Source organism: Erithacus rubecula (assembly GCF_903797595.1).
Source record: "Erithacus rubecula genome assembly, chromosome: Z".
Classification (NCBI taxonomy): domain Eukaryota; kingdom Metazoa; phylum Chordata; class Aves; order Passeriformes; family Muscicapidae; genus Erithacus; species Erithacus rubecula.
In genome coordinates, this window is record NC_136661.1 from 17,976,071 (window position 1) to 17,996,234 (window position 20,164).

At 37.6% G+C, this 20,164-nt stretch overlaps 1 long non-coding RNA gene across 1 annotated transcript in view; it reads left to right on the top strand.

Annotated features, from left to right (window-relative positions):
* The first annotated feature begins 5,172 nt into the window (after positions 1-5,172).
* The window catches only part of LOC306814584, a 35,901-nt gene continuing 20,909 nt past the window's right edge, over positions 5,173-20,164 (top strand). The window contains exon 1 of the long non-coding RNA XR_013777213.1: positions 5,173-5,253. This is a non-coding gene — a long non-coding RNA (uncharacterized lncRNA). The remainder of the gene's footprint in view (positions 5,254-20,164) is intronic.

A 20,164-nucleotide genomic window follows, 5' to 3' on the forward strand; every position in this document is an offset into this window, starting at 1 on the left:
AAAAGCAACTTCCTAGAATCACACAAAACAGTTACTTTTGTGAACATTGGCACAGGTCCTCACTTTTTGGTTTCACTGCTGGGAGAGAAACTCCCAGAGAGCCTAAACTTGTGCCAAGAGTAATGTGGAAAAAATCATTAACAACAACAGGCTTGTAAATCAGGACATTAAAGATTAGCTACTGTGTATGCTTGCATGGTTTAAGCCAGGTAGGCTGGAGAGTGCTCACAAAAATGAACTAGCTCTCCACCCACATATTCCATCAGGCTACCATGAAGAGGCCAGCTGTCCATGAACACCAGAGCTGGAGGCAGCACATGCTGCCAACTCACCTGGAAGAGTTTCCAAAGGTCTCTGCCTCCGACACCAGCTGAGCATCAGCTTGCCACGAGTGACCAGAGCTCCACTCTTCCAAGCCTGAGCCCAGCATAAAGCCCTGATGGCAGAGATAACTGCAAGCCAGCTGCTTTGTGTCAGATGGCTTTCTGATAGAGCCCAAAGTAGGGCCTGAGATTTGGCCTCGAGTAATGTTGGAGGAAACTGTTGGAAAACATGTTACAGGTAGCTGTCAGCTATGCAAAATAATTAACTCATCCTTTACATTTCTAAACACAGTGTGACTGTGCAAAAAAGAAACATGTATTTTACTTTTAAAAACTTTTCCCTCTTCTATATTTCAGACACATAAGCATCTTCTAGTGAAGTGCAGGCATGTTTCTGCAAAAAGTTATCAACGACCACAAAAATGGCTCTGCTGACTTTCAAAGACTTCTAAAGATTGATGGTTAGAAAATCTGCAGCAAAATTTCTAGCTTCTTACCAGTGCAGTAAATGTTCACTTTGAATATTTTTACATGGATATATTAATTGCCTTTTTTAGGAAGCATTAAAAAAAATGTTCAGCTATCAAACAGCTCTGGGGTCTAATACAGCTTTCATTTTCAGCAGTTCTACTTTGTAGTTAGCTACTTCAGCTCACCAACAATGCTTGGGCTTCTCTTATCTTCAGCAGGGCTTCAGTGACCTGGCAATCATGCATCTCTTCCAAGGAATGCATCTACATTCAACATCAATAGTATATAATATAGTCACCAAGACAATTTCCCCCATGTGTGTTTTAAATAATATTTAAATTAGTTACTTCAGATTATCTTGTACATATCTGAAAGGTTCCAGAGACTTTCAGGAAAGAGAGTGGTGTGAGTTGGGAGTTAACAGGCAAGAGAATTATCATTTATGCTTTTTGCAAGAGGCTTAGAAATATAAAACCAAGATTTTAAATCTCCTCTAGGACTATCAAAGAAAAAAAATAATCTGACACACAAATTAAATTCAGAACAGAATTATATTAATTAAAATGGAGATATGGACACAATGTTTTAGTATTTTTGGGAGTGACCTAAAAAGAACAAATTTTTCTGATTTTTAAATTCTGTTTTGCAAATCTTTCAGGATAATAAGTTTGCATGATTAGCATGGACAATTTATGAACAGTTCTACATGGGACTAATGGGAAGGAAGGAAGGAAGCTGGCTATCTAAATACATTTACTCAGATGATAATGTTAGTGCAACTCTACCTAAATCTAAAATCCTGATGGTAAGTCAATGTGAAAATGTTATAGGGTGAGTCTCCAACAGAAGAACCACACAAACACACCCCAACCCCGAAACAAATCCCAAAATACCACCCACCAAATAAGAGAAAGGGAAAGTTGCTATATATCTGAAACATGGAATAGCATTTTGTAATATTTGGTGGAACCTGGTAGGTGAGGTCAGTTAAAGTGTCCTGTTTACTGCTAATTGTTTTTAAAGGCAACATACAGTCTCATTGATTAAATGTTCTTGTAGCTTCAGGAAGACTTAAAAGTTGCTTCCTTTTCAGATGCATATCATTCCTACCAAAAGTGTCCATAGTACTGAGAAGATTATGTAAATTACCCTGCAAATTTTTACTTTTCCAGATTTTGAATGCTATTTCTGAGGGAACTACACAATATAGGCATTGATTAACAATGTCTTTTTACCTACCACAGAGGCTAAGCATGGATAAGACTACTTGGAAGGAGTAAAGAACACTAGAAAAAGCTGAGGTTGTCATATAACAACCTAAATTTTAAGCATCAAACTTTTGTCCAAATCTTCAGAAAATGAGGTTAAAACTTTCTGCTGACATATGGTGTAGTAAATTTTAATAAAGCAAATATATAAACAATTGCACCTACTATGTAAAATCAAGAAGTGATTTTTTGAACTTTCATAACTATCAGTAGGAAATAAGTGTCTTTATTTTTGTTGGGTGAGATAGGTGAAATACTGGAATTGTATGCAACAAGGGGATATGATATTCCAAAAGGTCATATTCTGTTCAGATTTTGGTTGTCACTACTCACAGACAAAGATCATTGAGGCTTCTCCTTGTGAGGGATGGTTTTAAAATCCTTAGTTTGCATGGCAGGTCCAAGAAGCTGAATTGAGAGGTTTCATCTTTTTAAAAAGGTGTGGAAACCGCTGTAAAACTTCTGTTCCATGCTGTACAGAGTAAGTGGGTTTTTCAGCTAGTGCCAAGCAAAGATTTATCCTAGAGAGGTATTTAGTGAAGTCACAATTTTAATATTTTCCTCTTGGATGGTTTACATGGCATCCTCCATGGCAGCTCCCATGAAACATAGAGATATTCTGCCTTCCTCAAACTTCAAACATTATTGAACAGTATTAATTACAGCCATACTGGGGTCTAGTGCTCAAAACATGACACTGCAATGTTTACTTCTGCAGATTTTAATCTCTTCTTTGGTCTGGCCCAAGACAGTATTCTTGAAAGAGAACCCAGGTGGTTCCAGCAATTTTTATTCTTCATGTTTTATCATTAGACATCTTGAAATCCTTATGTTCTGTCCACTTCTTCCCATTTTAGATACACAATATTCTCAAATTGTGTAAAACATTGAAAATAAGAGACACAATCTTTCCACATCACTTGGGTCAAATATATGTAATATAAAATGTATTTACCATATTCATATTCAATGTAAAAAGCAGCTGAGGGTTTCTACATTGCAATTCTGGCACCAAGGAGAGATCTTATTTACAATTACAAATGATCTCTAAAGTTCCAATTTTATAAAATCACAAAATTGTGAGTAACTGGGCAAAATAAGGATTCTTAATGTAGCCTAAGCCAGTTTGAAACTTCTGTGATGACTGGGCCACTATTCTTCCAAGGTCTTGTTTGTTTTTGGTTGCTAGAGTAAAATATATGTGTCAATAAATAGCCAGGTGGATATCAGCGATGAACAGATAATATCAGACCCCATAGCAGTTGACCTTCTCTAAAGGTGTCATGTAGCTATTAAACAGCCTGAGGGAAGGAACAAAATCACTAGTCTGCTGCAAGGTGCAACTCTGAGTGTGGATTCAACATTGCTTATTACAATTTCTGACTTTCTGGATTTCAAATAAAGTCTGAACGACTGCAGATCATTGCTAGAAATGCAAGCATTCCTTAACCTTAATCCTTAGCAACACAAAATATTTTTATTTTGATGGCCAAAGGCATTCAAATTAAATATTAATTGATTGAGAGAGTATCTCCTTCATTATTTGTCGAAATCATGTAAGATGTCATGTGAGGGAAATATTATTAGCTGAAAATGCCAGAGTTGTGTGACTAAAAAGATGTTTAATGAGTAGACAAATGAGTTATCAGGGTTCTCATTCAAAGTAATAGGGACTGAAATACTTTGCAGATTTGTACAATACAGTAATTTTTAATTGCTGCAGCTTATTTTCAATATGGCAAAAAACTCAACTAGCAGCCTTTTTTATGTAACAACATTTGATTTTTTCCTTCATTTTGTATTATTATTGGGAATCATTGGGAATGGTTTGATTGTTTCAGGTGTATTAAAATGCTTCCCACGTTAAATGCTCCTGTTTAATTTGCATATGTTACACATTTATTGCATCAATAAATATCAACTTCCTTTGTAATATGCTGTGTTGCAGCAGACACAGTGTCACCCACAGTTCTATCAGTAATTTCTTGCATTTGCTACTAAATACTTGATAAGATACAACTTGTAATCACTGTTTAAGAAATTAGAAGAACAAGAGACACCAGTTTTGGTTAACCCATGTTGGGTTGCAACGAGTTAACTGGGATCATTGTTTCTGAGGCTGTTCATATCCCCAGACTTTCCACAGCCCTGGCAGAGGCTGACTCTGTAATAAGTCTCACATTACACGTGGATTAGATTTGTAGAAATCCTGTAACTCAATAGGTACCTGCCTATTCTCTCCTGGCGTCAGGCTGCCTGCACTGCTTTGCTCTGTAGACATACCTGGCATTCCACCCGTGCCTCCTCGCTGGCTAAGTGGGCTGGAGCCTGCCTACCAAAACATTGGGGTATTGTTGGGAAGGGGAGACCCCCTTGACAGACGAGCAAAGTGTGAAGTTAGTCTTGCAATGCCTTATTACCTTCCTATGAAGTATACACGCCGGCCTTTTAAACTTCCTTTATGCTGCAGTAACGTGGGAAATGGGATCTGCAGAAGCATTTGGGAGCAGCAAGGGGGTGGAGATGTGCTGTAGACAAGGACAAAGCCAGCCCTAAAACCTTCCGCCTTCCCCCCAGCCACCACCGCAATGTTTGTTTACACTGACTGAGGGAAAAAACAAAAACATATTTGTCAGCGCATCAGGGATGTTAAATGGCTTGATTTCTGGGAATTGTGCCAGGTATTATAAACCATTTTATTTTAACACCCGTTCTTCATTTCACTGCATACCATTTGCTTAGCAATTAGTGAGAATTAGGATTTTCAAAACTTTTGAATAAGATTAGAACGCCCATTTCCAGTGTTCAGGACTTTTAAACTGAAACAGCTATCTCACTAATGAAAACTAAGTCATGTGGTGTTTAAATAACAAAAGGAAAAATTCTCAGTTGGTCACTAACAGTTTATGGTTTGTATTCTGCAAGTCTTTAAATCAATTACAGTGATGTTCACAGTAAAGCTTACAAAAGTATTATCAGATCAGAAGATCAGCCAACCTACTAACTTTTCATTGGGTTTTTTGCATATTTGATGGTGAGATTTTTTTTCTTTTTTCCTTTTTTTTGTACGTGTGAAATTTGAGATCCATAACAACTCTTTCCTCCTCTTTCAGCAGTTCATCATCTCATCCTGGAAGATAATGAAAAGACTCCTAGTGATTTCGTGCAGATGTGTATGTGATTCTAACCAAGTAATAGAATTTAAATATTAAAAAAGTCTATGGCTTATATTAACATTAAAGTGTGCTATTTTTTCTAAAGAAGAAGACAACTTTTTTTAATTAATTACCATCACAGAGTGTATGGTAGGAAATTATACACAGAAATATCTGCTTCAGAGTTTTGGCAAATGTTTATATTTATATTCTTGACTTTCATAGCTAAAACTTCGGGGATTAGTGATATTTTACCTCAGTCTCCAGAGAGAATGGTGGAAATATTGTTGGGGACATTGTTTTGTTTCCTAACGAGCTGCTGAGTATTTCAGTCAAGCATTCAAGAAGACTGCAGGCATGTCCCTTCCAAATGCTGCAGTGGAGGTAAATTCCTGCCATCCAGCTGGTCCCTCCTGTCTTGCCAAGTGTCAGTGACCTGCAATGATTCTGCCTGCCCGACGTGCTCAAACAGCCTCCATGGGAGGCAATGACTCTGCAGGAAAAGGGTTTGCAAGGAATAGTTGCCAGCATCAGAGTGTTCAAGTGTGTTGCCTGTATAGGTTTTTATCTCTGTCCTCTCTGTGCATTTCATTCCCCCATAATTTTTAAAGAGGAAATCCTTTGGCTTCACAGTAGTATTTTTATTTTTATTTTTTTTATATCTTTTATTATTTTATGCTATTATTTTAAATATTTCTAAGCCTTGTACTGTGTTGATGAGCTATTATCTTAGTAGGGATAGACTCAGAGTGGGTTTTACCTATGTGATTTTGAAACACACTTTTAGAAACAATACTCATATATAAGAATTATTTGCAATACAAATGAATATTTTTCTCTTAAAATAATTATATCTCTTATTACTCATTGCTCACCCAGCAAAACAAACTACAGCATAAAGGCCATAAGGTTCAAAAAAAACCCAAAAAACAACCCCCCCCCCCCCCCCAAACATTCAATACCTTTTGTTTCTCTTTTAATTGAGTGCACTACCCCAGTAATGGAGAGAGATCTGGGTGTTTTTCCTCCCCCCCTATTTCGGCTGTATCCAGAATATTTCTGTTTCCATGTTCTTTTTTTTACAGCATATAACATCCTTCTGCTTTATCGCATTTGGGACTAGGAAGTTGTGGGGAGCGCCGGAATTAACAAAGCCTGGTTCTGGGTTTGTCCAGCAGACCCCTCCAGCCCTGTGCAGCTCCTTTCCCCCTGCCCTCTGTCCCAGCAGGGCTCCAGCTGGTCCCCAAGCCCAGGGAGCCAGCCAGCACTGCTGTGACATTTGGCAAGCAGCCTGCTGCCAGGCACAGGCTGCCCCTCAACAGGAGCTCTGCTTTGGATCCTGCCCCTGTTTACATCGATTTTCACCATATTTACAGACACATTATTTTTCTACGACTCCCGCCTTTTGAAATTGCTTGAATGTAGCTGCTAACAAATAAAAAAGGTATTATAAGAGGGCAACCAGGAGGCAAACAACGCAGTTGTATAAACCAGATTTCCAAATTCAAACTAAAAACCACATAGGCAGTAATGAAGGTCAGGCAGTGGTCTCAGTCTGAGCAGTTAACATGAGGGTGTCCAAAATTCGACCAGCTTCAAGGAGTTTTTCTTTCTTGTTAGTTCAGTGGCACAATTTTCATGCCAGTTTCCTGCCAAGCAAATTGCAGAGGGCTTGAACAACTGAAAGAGCTTGAGTCTGAGCCTCTGGTGACAAGCTTGCTGCAGCTCCAATCAGGGCTTTATAGCTTCCTAAAAAAAATAACAATGCTGCCAATTGTAACAAATGTGAAGTGTCTCTTTGACATGAAACCACTGCCTATTAAAATGAGCCAAAAATATGACAGTTTCACAGAAGACTCTTTTTTATCAGCTGAACACTTCTCAGCACATCACTTGGGTCAAATTCAAATGTAAAATCATGGTACCTGAAGGAAACAAACTGTCAAGAGTCTTGTATAATACTCACTGAGTCCTCTTCTTTTAAACAAGGCTAGTACTTATGTAGTTTTCATGACAGTAAAACGTAAAGAATCTCAACAATGGCAGGGAATGCAGGATGAAAAGTCCTTTTTTCCTTTGCAATATTTCTGCTGAAAAAGCTTTGTTATGGTTTATGAATTCCTTTAAATAAAAAAGTCTATGAGCAGTATTTTGAATGAAATATTTTTTCAAGGTTGAATGCTAGCTCTAGCCCCACTCAAATAGGAGAAATTACTTCCCAGTGGTTTGCCAAATTACTTGTTAACTGTTTCAGCAGCAGGATGCTATGATTCCTTATACTATGTTTGTCGTAGCTTTGTTAGACACTGTCATGCCTCTAATTTCTGAAATCTACATTATCAGAAGCACTTTTCTGTTACTGAATTCAGTTCAAAAGCCAACAATTCAACTAAATTAGTACAGCTGAATGTTTCTTAAGCTTATAGATACAATTCCAGATATCTATTGTTTATTAAGTGTTTGGGTAAAACCAGTTTAAAATAAATATACACATGTAATTAATGTTTGCCTATATAACACCATTGGGAGACTATTATTGGAACTAATTAGGTAAATTGAAGTGACTTTGGATTCTGGATTTTCCCAGAAATTGCACAAGAGAATCTAATTCTGGCCATGAATGCTCTAAATACTGCACTTTTAATGGATCCTTGTGCATAGATTGAATTAAACTGCATTAGGTTAGTAACAATTATCCGAAAGAATCTTATTTAAAAATGCTACAGGTGACTAAATTTCTACAGAAACCTATTTTTACCATTTCCTTCCTGATTATCTGATTTTGTACATTACTGACAATCTGTATGAGCAGCTTGGGGCCACGGTTGTGCCAAGTCTAATGGGACTGAAATTACAGTGCATTAGCTACACATCAGAAATCTCCACCCGAGTCTCATCCTGCATCTTCTTCATACTTTTAAAGACCAGCTTTATGGTACAAGGTTTCCAGTTTGACTTTCCCTGGGGAACTCTAGGGCCACGTTTTGGCAGCTTGGGCTGTCTCACTTCTTTGAGACAGGAAGAAATAAGGCAAACCAGAGCTGATCACGACTCCTCCATTGTGAGCTGCTGCTTCTCAATCAGAACTATTATCAGAGAACTGAAGGAAGGATGAAGAGGGAAAATCCACCCCCCACCCCTCACCCCTTCCTCCCTTCCCCCTTTTTCCACCTCTATTTCCTGGGTTCCAGAATCCTTTAAGTGAAGAGAGTCTGACTCTTTAGTTAAATTTCAACATAGCTTTAGTCTTCACTCCTTCACAGCCAATGCAACAGACATTGTCAGATTCAATGTTCAGACAAAATGCAAGTGGTAGCTAACAAATTTTAAAGAAATTATTATCTATTAATTGCAGTTTACATGACAGGGAAAAAACCATTCCCACCTGCTTATTGTGAGACTGAGCACAACCTTCCCTTCTTTTTGAAATTCAGTGTAAGAAAACCAGGGAAGAAGGTGCCACTAATCAGGAAAAGAATAATACTGTTTTTGTTAACAATAACTGCAAGGGTTAGCAGAAATTTGTAGAGAAAGCCTTTCAGAATACAGTGATGAGCAGATTCTCCCTTGAAAGATCTGCAATGTTATCACATTTGGGGTCTTTCATGCAAACATTGTCCCACAGAAACCATGTGGACAGCTGTCCTTTCATATTCTACCATATGTCTTTGACCCTAACATCATGGCTTATCAGGCTAAATTGACATGTTAAATTCAAGAGCAAAACTGTATGGAGTCTGGAGCAATCACTTTATCACAGTTCTCATTTTATTTAGTTTTTTGTGGGAGGAAAGAAAGTATTCACTTTGTCTAAAGGCACAAATCAGTTCATTAAGATGGATGGAATAGCACTTAGGAAAGAGATCACCTTCTGCACTGAGAATATCTTTATTTTTAATATGGAAGCACAGGGCCAGACCCTGAGGTACAAATATGTGGCATCTTGACGTTTTTTTTCTTTAACCTTCACTCCAGATGCTTTTCAGATTAAGGAATACATGGGAGATGTGAATGACCAGGATGTAGGATTCATATTAAAACCATGGCAAAGGCAGCTGTGTAGGTAAATTTATTGATATCTTGCTTTATTCTCTTATATAGATAGTTCTGCAACTAATAAAATCTTGATTTTATTTTTTTTTTTTTCTCCATGGAGAATTATTACCTCTGGAGACATCTGAGGGACTCTGTACAGTAGTGCAATCTTTGCTATCAAGTCAGCACTTTCCATTTCCACATCTCTTCAGACAGAATGTGCTGTTTCCTGTGGCTTCTATTTTCTGAAATGGACATGGCATAACACTCTATTACTGATGAATATTTTATTCATAAAATGGAGCTAAAAATGTATTTGTGTCACTCTAGGGCCAAAGAAGTATCTCCATTTGTGATTTTATTGTATTGCTGTAACATCTGGAAGACCTAAGCAGGATTAAAACTTCACCGTTGGCAAAGAACACTGAGGTTGTCAGAGTTATTTTCTTCCCCAGGAGCATTAAGAAGATAACCAGGGAGCAGAAATGCATAAAAAATCTTTGTGGCATTACTGGAAAAAAAACTTTAAATATGTATAAATAGATAGATAGACAGACATGTGTTCACAGTTCCATTTGAATTTTCAGCAATGATTTAGAAAAGAATGGGGAATAACATGAGCAAAACAGGAAAAACAAGGAGAAAAAAAAACATAAAAGGGATCATGTTTTAACTCGTTCAAAATTTTATTAGTTTATTACATTATAAACTATTTGCCCTAGATATACTTTATATAATCTCTTACTTAATGTTTTGTGACAGCTTTAATACAACAAAATTAGATATGCTGCTGCAATAGTCCTGACAGCTACCTGGTTTCCATGCATTAACACCATTGGCTTCTTGCCCAATACAAATAAACTTGAAAGGCTACAGAGTACATCCAGTGAAATCAAATAGCCTAAAACTAAAAGGTAGAGCTCAGCATTGTGGAATAAAATATCATTGCAGGGGAAACCTTTGATGATATCATCAACTGAGGTATTAGGAATATATATATGTATGTATGTGTGTGTGTGTGTATATATATATATGTATATAAAAGCCTCTTGAAACAAAGACATTTAAAGACATTTAAGGCCCACCTTCAGAGAGAGGACTGTCATGAAAATGACAACAGGTGACAATTAGAACTCACACAAGCACTTTTTATTTTATTATGGAATCATATTTGCACATCATTTCCTATCTTGAGAAGTTCATCTATCCTTCAAGTCTTACTGCAGGATGGACCTTGGAGAGCTGTAGCTGCACTGGTCAAGCAGGAAAGCTATTACTGAGAGTTTCACCTGATGTCAGAGGTTGATGCCTTTGCTTAGATCTGAGTGGTTCTTTCACAACTGAGTCCATGTAATTGGAAATTAGATGAAGTATTTAAAAAAAATTCAAGAAAACATTTAGGTCTTATTTGATTAATATTTTGTAGTGGCAATGTGAGTGTGTACAGAGAAAAGGTTTTTAGAAGCTGGAACACTTACTGGTTAGAAAAAATAAGAAGAAAGTGGAAACTAATGTTCAGCTAGCCTCATGTGGGAATACTTTCTCCTTCTTAGTTTTTCTTCTCCATTAATTAATGAGTATGAAGGATCCATATTCCAGTAGAGTAATCCTGTTTGCTTCTTGAAGCTTTCCTGAAACAATAGAAGGTCTGGCACTAATTGAAAAGCTATGGATCCTGATGGAATGCAACTTCTCTTTAACCTGTTTACTGACTCTGTGGAAAGGGCATATTGCTAATAGTTCTGAATTTCTGGTCTGTAATGTCAACTCATTACCTTGCTCATTTTTATCTGTTTATGGAACCACAAGACTTTTACAGCACAGAACAAAATAAAATAAAAAACAAACAAAAAAACGTGTACCAAACAGGTGGTACTGGCACTAGGACAAATTGCCTACCCTTTCAAAAATTTTCTCATTTATTCTGATGAAATGGTGATGAAGGCGAAGGATCTGAGGTTGAGTCATAAAAACCTTCAAGAACAGAGATTCTCATAAGCTGGTTTATTTTCTCATCAAGTTCAAATTATGTTTATTCATCCTGCCTTCTTTAATATAAGGATGTAACCTCAGCTAGTGAAGAGATAAAATTATAAAATATGTTACCTTGCCCCTTCTCCAAACAAAGCGGTTCTCTATGTATTTCACTCCCTTGGGTGTTCACATGAGTGAACAAACCAAATGTGGCAGATGTTATTCACATTCCTAATTGCACAACTGGAAGCTGATCTCATCCTGTAACAATGCATATGGAGTACTCAAGAAGAATCTGAAGAAAAAAGAAGTGCTCATCAAATAATGTTGTACCACTTGGGAATGTTTTGATCCCCAAAGCAAGTTGCAGTAGCATCTGGAAAGAAATCTCTCCACTAAAGACTTTTAGGCTACATCATTCTCTGTTCTTTCCTTCCCTAATGCTTAAAAAGTGCAAAGAGATTCCATTTAGCCAGGAATTATTACTATCCTCTGCTTGAAAACGCCTTGCTACTTGAGTAAGAGCTGCATATATGGTTTGTGTTTTATATCAATATCATATTGCCCTAATGTATCATGTTAAAATGAGATTCTGCTTCCTCAGCTGCTTAAGTGCTTTACTTCTTTTAATCTAGCAGTTTATGTAATATGTTTTACCTTACATCGGCATATCTGGGTGACTTCTTTGGTTTATTACAGAGCAGGTTGGACTGTGTGCTCTAGTGGCTCATTTTGGCTTTAAAATTGATGCCTTTTATTGGGGCATGAATAAAGATTTTGCATTTGATTGAATAAATCTCAGAAAGAGTCCAATTCAGGGAAACAATATAAGAGCCTAAATCCCATTCAATTCAGGAAAACTTTAGTACTTTTCTAAAATGAATATAGCAAATTGTAGAATGTGTTTAAACCTAAGCAAAGTATAAACTGCTTAGAAAAATATACCGGTTGCTTCAACTTTCTTAAGGGATATAGCAAATTTTTCAGAGAAGGGAAAGACTTATTACATGGAAGTTTTATTTATAAAAATAGCTGAAATGCAGGAAATCAGCAAAAACAGTGAGAGATCACTATTTGCAGAGCACAGTAATATCGGACCAATTACAGAAAATGGAATTTCATTACTTGGAAATGCTTCTTCCATGTAAAATGTTATTAGTTTGGCTTTGTATATCACTGATTTCCAGAAAGCTGAGATTTTGGGTCAGTCAAGATGTCTCAGGACAATCTCAGTTGTGCATTCTCCATTCTCAACCATTACAGTCATGCATAGATTGTACTTCTTTTTCATTACTCTGCAATATCCCCCGTGTGCATAGTGCTTTAATGCAGTAAACTGAAGTTATGAGGAATAGTTTCTCAGTCTACAGAAAAAGGGCAACCTACCAATCATTTTCTATGGGGAAAATGTGTGCACCTGTACAGTCAACATAAAGTAATTGATGTGCAGCAAGCTAAAAATACTCAGGTTTGTGCCCGTGCTCTCCCTTTTCAGACAGATACGAAATGTTCTCTTCTCTCTACAGAAAATTGGCCCTGAGTTCATCTTAGCTTTTATTTTATCTGAAGTGCTTTATTTTCACTGTGTCAGAAGTCTTATCATGGCTCACAGATTTATTATGGTTGCAATCTCTTTCAGGTAGGAACAGTGCAAACATACAAAAACATTCTTGTGGTATGTTTCCCATCTGCCTGCCTGCAGTGCGAGTTACATCAATGTGAAACCTGCCCCAACACCCATGCTAAGCACTTCAACACTATCTTGAGTGTTTGCTGGCTTCTACTCATGCACATTGATGTGTATACACATAAATGTATACATTTATGTGTACTGACCGCATACATATATATGTGCATACACATATATATGCATAGTGTCAGTAAATGACCTTAAATGATCAGTTTGGTGTCTTAACTCAGGTTTGTAGCCTCATTTGGAATTCTTGTCATGTTCTGCCTGGTATCCAGGTGCCATTCTATAAGGGTGTTGTCTCCACTATGTCCTGTGTCAGACATCCCACTTCCTGTGGCCATCTCTGATGCCCTAAATAATTGACTGTCCCTGGCTTCTATGTTTCTGATGCTTGCTCCCACCCTAAATGCAATCACAGAGGAGATGTATGTGCTCTATCCCTTCCATCTATTGACTTTCTTCTTCCCTGCCCTATGCAGCTGGTCACCAATTAAGCCCTGTCACATGTGGCTGCACAACTCACTCAGGCTGAAGATCCCAATCTCTCATACCTCTGTCTGGGCCAAAAATCACACCAGTTACTAGCTAATGTAACTACAATAAAATGTACAACTGTGAGATAAGGAACAAAATTATATGCTTAATAAAAACTATTTTAAAAGCATCAAATGATGTCCACAGCTGTCAAAGGGACAACCAAAAATAGATAGGAATTGTAAGTGGAGTTTTAAGAAGAAATCTGACATGGCTCTACACATCAGGAGTGTGTTGGCTAGAGAGTATTTTAGGCCAGATGCCAATGGGATGTAGAAGCAAGATTGTCCAAAGGTAAAACTAGTTGTGAGCAGAGTAAATTGAAAAGGTCTGTGAACTGCAGAAACAGAAAATATATTTTTTTTTTCTTGTAAACTGAATTTTTCCCGAATAAAATATTCTAAATATATTATTTGTGAGTGAGGGGGACTGAGTGTAGGTACCAAATGAAAGGTGCTGAGTTAGAAGTCAAATTTTGCATCCTATTTAATTATGTGTGTAATTTATATACCATACTATATTTGTGCATACACAGATAACATTTAGAAGTACACACACACACACACATAGATATATTAGACTACAGGTATTCTGAAATTATTTTTACATTTGGTCTGTAAGTATTGCTGTAGTGGAACAGACCTGTACTCCACTTCAGCCTGAATTCAGACACTGCTTAGGGAATTAGTATATGACACAGGGCAAGGAACCCTTCTCCTCACAGCACTCCCACCAACATTATTCCTATCTTTAGCATTATTGTTAGAGAGGATTTTGCACACAATGACACAGCTTGAACCTTGACATTTTTTGATCTTCTACTTTTCTTCCTTTCCCATTCCTATTATGAATCATTCAAGATTGATTTTGAGCAGAGAAAATAACTTAAACAAGGAATTTTTATCTTTTTCCACCCCTCTCTTCCGAATAGACATTTATTATTGTGGGAAAAACAAGAGTAAAACCCTAAATAAACAAACAAACAACAACAACAAAAAAAAAAAACTGCTCAAAGCAACAACAACAAAAATCAACAAAGGCATGCCAGCTAATAGAAACAATATTAATGGAATATTTTTTTTTAAATTGTGAAAAGGGACCCTGTGACATGACTTAACCATTCCTCTGTACAAGCCCCTAATGTCTAACCTGAATCTTCTTAGAACTGATATATGTTTTCTTATGTTCTATTTTTTCTGTAGCTGTTTCATATTCTCTGACTCATGTAACTACTTACAGCACAGATTTGTCTCAGGCACCTAAATTATGAATCCCTGGGACTGTTTTAAATGAGAAAGTGTCCTGATGCTCAGCTTCTTTGAATGTCTCTTATTGTCATGCTGTCCAGAGCACAGAGACTGACAAAAAGGAAAATAAATCACCTTTGTTGCTAAACCTTTGCATTCTAATTAAGCACTCCTTATTGAACATCCATCTTTTGCCTCACACCTGGTCACTAGATGTTTTAAGAGTTTTGCATCAAGAGAAATCCAGTCTGCCCTGCCAGATGTCAGGGCAAGGCCATTTCTGCAGAGATTGCTCCTGTATCTCACGGTCCCCTTCCTCTGCCTGGCAGATGGTTCAGTCATGGGGTGACAAGGGTGATTTCCCAGTCTGGAAAACTTTTTTTCATTCTCCTCAGTTTCCTGAGGGCAAAAGGCTAAAACAATGGTGAGGTCTTAGCCACTTTAACTGAATTTCATCTGTCTTGGGAAGGTCTTGCATTTCTAAAAGAGAATTTAAATCTCTAATTCTGATGATAGGTTGTCCTTGGCCTATATGCCTAGAAAAACCCTACAAAAGGGCCAGTTAAATAAATATAAAAATACATAATGAAGGCATTAATTAAGATGCTGTAGTCCTGACTTCAAGTGAAATATTTATACAGGGAGGACAAGGGGAGGAATGGGCTTATTTTCTCCCAGCTCAGAAAAGAGCAAGTAGTTGCAGTATTCTTGGTGGAGTTCTGTTCTCCTTCATTGTGATTATGGTAGTAAATTCCTGGTGAGAAAAACCTCAAGCTATATGGAGAAAAGTTCATGGTCAAATGTCACAGCCTGTGACATACAGAGATGGATCATCTGGTTTGGTGACTAGAATAAATCCACACTGTTTTCACAAAAAAATTAATCATTTTGAATGAAGAAAAAATGATCAAATTGTATTCAAACAATTTACCTGAGACAAATCTTGGTGCAAAAAAACCCCACAGACTTTGTGATGGAATAATTTATTCCTCTGAGACAAAGTAATTGCATTGTAGATGCTTGGAATAAGAGAGATAACAAAGGCAGGTAATAGGACGAGAGATGTTAAAAGTCATGGATCTGTTGGAGCAAATTCAAAGGAGGGTTACAAAAATCATAAGAGGGATGGAACATCTTTTGTATGGGTGCAGGCTGAGAGTTGTTTTTGTTCAGTCTGGAGGAGAGAAGGCTCTGGGAAGACCTTATTGCAAACTTTCAATACTTAAAGAAGGCTTATAAGAAAGATGGGGGCAGACCTATTAGTGGGGCCTCTAGAGAGAAGAAAAGGAGAGATGGTTTTAAACTAAAGCAGGACTAAAGGTTTTAAACTTTAGGAGGATTTCACCTAGACATAAAGAATAAATCTTTTATGAAGGTAGTAGTGAAACACCAGAACAGGTTTCCCAGAGAGGCTGCTCCTGCCTCATCTGTGGGAACATTCAAGATCTAGGTGCACAAGGTTCTGAACAACTAGGTGAAAGGTGTCTCTGATAATTAGAAGGGAGTTGGACTAGATGACCTTTAAACCTTCTGTTATTCTATTCTGGGATTCTGGTTTTTATACCCACATGCTCTCTATCCTTCAGCAGCAGCTTAGTTACAAATATAAATGCCTGGCCTTGTTGTGGTGATCTGTGTTTCTCATGGTGCAAGCAGAATATATGTAACAGGATGATCTCTGCTAGTTTCATTGGGAGACTAAGAATGTACCTACAGCCTGTCCCTGAAAAGACAGATAAGTTACCCACACATATCACCACCTATTTTCTTGTTGATGCTAATGTTACAGGAGGTATCTGAGGATATACCTTGGGTATATCTTGGGTAAACTTACTAACTCTTCTGTGTAACTGCAGAGCTTGTGTTAAAAAAACAACAGAAAATAATAGCAAGCAGGACTGCAAACTGACTCCAAAGGGGCTTAGAATAATAAATTCAGTGAGAGCATATAATACAGGGTAATTTGTAGGTACATACTTCCTGTTTCTGTCTTTCTGTGGGTAAAATGGGTGGCAACAACACAGAGACACTCATCCCTGTTCTGTGCAAACAGAAAGAAGGAAAAATGCCCCCACGCCCAGTCCCCAGTTCTGAGCTTTCACCATGTCCCCCTTCTTAGTGGACAATGCCTGACAAGCTCTGTTCCTTTCTTCTACTGCTGCAAACCACATGTGCACTCCAGGAGAGATCCCAGCCAGGGTCCCCACAAGGACAAACCAAACCTGAGGAACTCAGAATGTAAACTGTAACATTAGAGGGTATTTACCTCCAAGTCTAGGCAAAGTTCAGCCAGACTTTATAGAGTGATCAGAGCCATGTAAGTAGTAGCTTTCTGCATTACATAATTTAAATTAGTTTTTAATCTTTTTACTTTTGTTAATTGAGTCCCCAAACTTTAAACTTTTTGGGTTTTTAATATTTATTTGGAAAAAAAAAAAACAAAAAAAAGGAAAAAAACCACAAAAATTAAAAAAACTCAACTTTGTTTTCCCTCACTCTGCTTGTTAAATCAAAATTAAAACCAGAAGTTAGTAATTTTAAAATTTTGGAAACAAAATGGATATGAATTTTTTCTATTCCTTGCTCTTGCCTCTACAGGGGGCTCTTTTGCAAAGAACTTTTCTTCAAATTTGTGATAAATCCACTGAATCAGGAATTATTAATATTTATTTGAAGAATACCACTTTGCAAATATGAAGTAGCATATGCAATACTAGATGAACAAGCTGCACTCAGCTCTGCTCACTGCTGAAATCAAAGACTGCTGGTGTGAGATCCTGCTTCCCCAGGAAGATGTGACTGAAATCTCTGAAGCCCCAGGTCTCCCACCTGGGGACTGTGCTTGTGCTTCCCACTGTATGGGATGCACCTGCCTTGTTTCAGATACCCGAGGTAATAAAAACAGCTCAGCCACTATGACTTATAATCACAAAGAAATGATGCCTGAAGCTCAGAGCGAGCCTGTAACCTGGAACATAAGTGTGTTTCAGGGAATGTCATTTAACTGCATGAAATGGGCCCAAGTTTGAGAAGATAAGCCTGCTAGAGACAAGTCCAGGAAAAACACAGCATTCATAATGCATCATGAGTGTTTGTATATATGCAACCTAATGATGCCCCAATTTATATTCCAAATTAACTTATTTTTGCTTGCTCCATTAATTGTTCTAATAATCTAAAGTAAATGGTTAAGAATTAAAGGAAGACATTTATGGTCTCCTGTTTATAGTGGACCCTGGAAATTCAGCATTATCTCCATATTTTTCTAAAATGTTTATGTACAAATGATTTTCACTCCAGTAACTTCATCATCATGAATAAAAATATATGCTTAGTTATCAAAAGATAATTAGGTGAGACATGTATGTTTTGTCATAATTAATATTCTGTCAATAGGCTAGATAAGAAAGCTCCAAGGGTTAATGCTTTCCTGCTCTGTATCTAACATTGCCAGTGAATTTCTCTAGCTCACTCCATTAATCCAGTCAGCACAATGGATCAGGTTAGAGATGTGTCTCAATAAATCACTCTCAAGTGCTGGGGGTAGGAGTACCTAATTAATCAGCACTGTCATTATGTTTGACTTGTAGCTGCCTTACTGTGTATGGGATGAGGATTCAGTGTATTTAACCTGCACACACTCTTAAACAGATCTCCAGTAGTGATGTAAATTTTAACCCTTGTATGGAAAAAAACAACCCATGATTCTACAAATGGCAGATGAAATATTTCTTGCTAATTAACTAATCTACAGATAATTTATTCTGCTTCCCACATGCCCACATACCCCCTTCTTTCCCTAGGGGCCACTAACATCCTGCAGCATTTTAACACCAAAACTCTGAAGAGTTCATCACAATCCCCAGCTGTACCTGATGGCTTTCCCACTCCCCCATCCATCTCCTCTCCCCTAATTTCCACTGTCCCTTGCTTTTGGGCCATTTGTCCCCAGAGGAATACTCCCAGTCCACCCTCATTGCCCTGATGTATGAGAAGCCTGTTGCCCCACTGGCACTAGTAGCCATCAGTGTCTCAATCCCCTCTTACTCCTCAGCTTGTTTATTCCACAGGCATGCCTGGAAGCTAAACACATCCTTTCTGGCTCACTTTATTCACCCTCCTCCAGGTTTAGATAATACCTTGCCAGCAAGGACATATTTTTTTATTCTACTTTTTAAAGTTTTGAACCACCGTTTATTATTATCTTTCAAAGCGGAAATTTTTATATATTCCCTATCAAAATAATTGCTCTGATATGGCTCCTTCCTTTCTGAATATGTTAATCTTGAAATTTGCCTTTTGTCATCTTGCCATGAATATGCACTTGCTGGTTTTGCATTATTTTAAGGTCCAGGTGGTAGCTGCCTCACTTGCCAAAGTAGAAAGAGATCTCTAGAGGCATGAGTTTTGCCTGTCCAGAAGAAACATTAACAGTGGCATGGTGCAGAGCTCAGAGTAAATACCTGTCCATGTGATTTCTGCTCTACACTGGCATACAAGACACAGCATGGGGAGTACAGGACCATGAGAGGAAGGCAGCAGAGAAAATGCTGTTTCTGCTGGTAGCAGAGCTGGCCCCTGGCAGCCTGCAGGAGGAGGATGCTGTGAATTCAATTAGCCTGTGGTAATAAAGAAACTGAGAAGATGGTCCCTAAAGTAGAAATGTCAGGCTAAGGCATAAGGAAATGTGATAAGAATACACAGACTTATATCAGTGTCTCAAATTTTGTCTATATGTGCACTGAGAAAGTCACGAGCAGATCCGTGACTTTACCTCTGCTTGCAACATAGAGTTCTTCATTTATTTAATTCTGAAAGGACACAATTCTTGTGGTCTTCAGAAGGGATCCATGTGTGCAAACCAGCCAAAATCTTTATCCATTTTCTAATCTATAAATAAAGTAACATCTACTTTCAAAACACTTAGACTAACAATAATATTTTTAAAGGGGTATATTTGGTATATGTGACTACATTACCACTTCTGATGTGACGATGAACTGTATTAACTACATCTTACACAAACTCACTACTTAATATCTTGTCATTGTTGAGATGGAAACACTTATGTGACAAAAAATATGAAACTTTCTGAAAGTACAGACCTTAATTCTTTTATACTAGATACAGCAAAATTATACTATGAGACATTAACATTTTTCTGTCTCAGTTTCCCTCTCCTTTGAGAAAAGATGTTTAATCATTTCACTTTAAAATGATTTTGAACAATTATTCATAAATGTCTGTGGATACTTCCTGCCAAATCCTGATTATTAAAGAGAAACCTAAGAGGGAGCCCCATTCTGAACCAGCTGTATGGTGAACACTAAATGACACAATGTGCCAGATGGTGGGGATAATTCTGACACTATAGGCAGGGCTTCATGCCCACACCAGATCTGGCCTAACATTGTGTTTTATGAAAACTGTCTGCTTCTTCAATGGACACTGGTATCATATACAA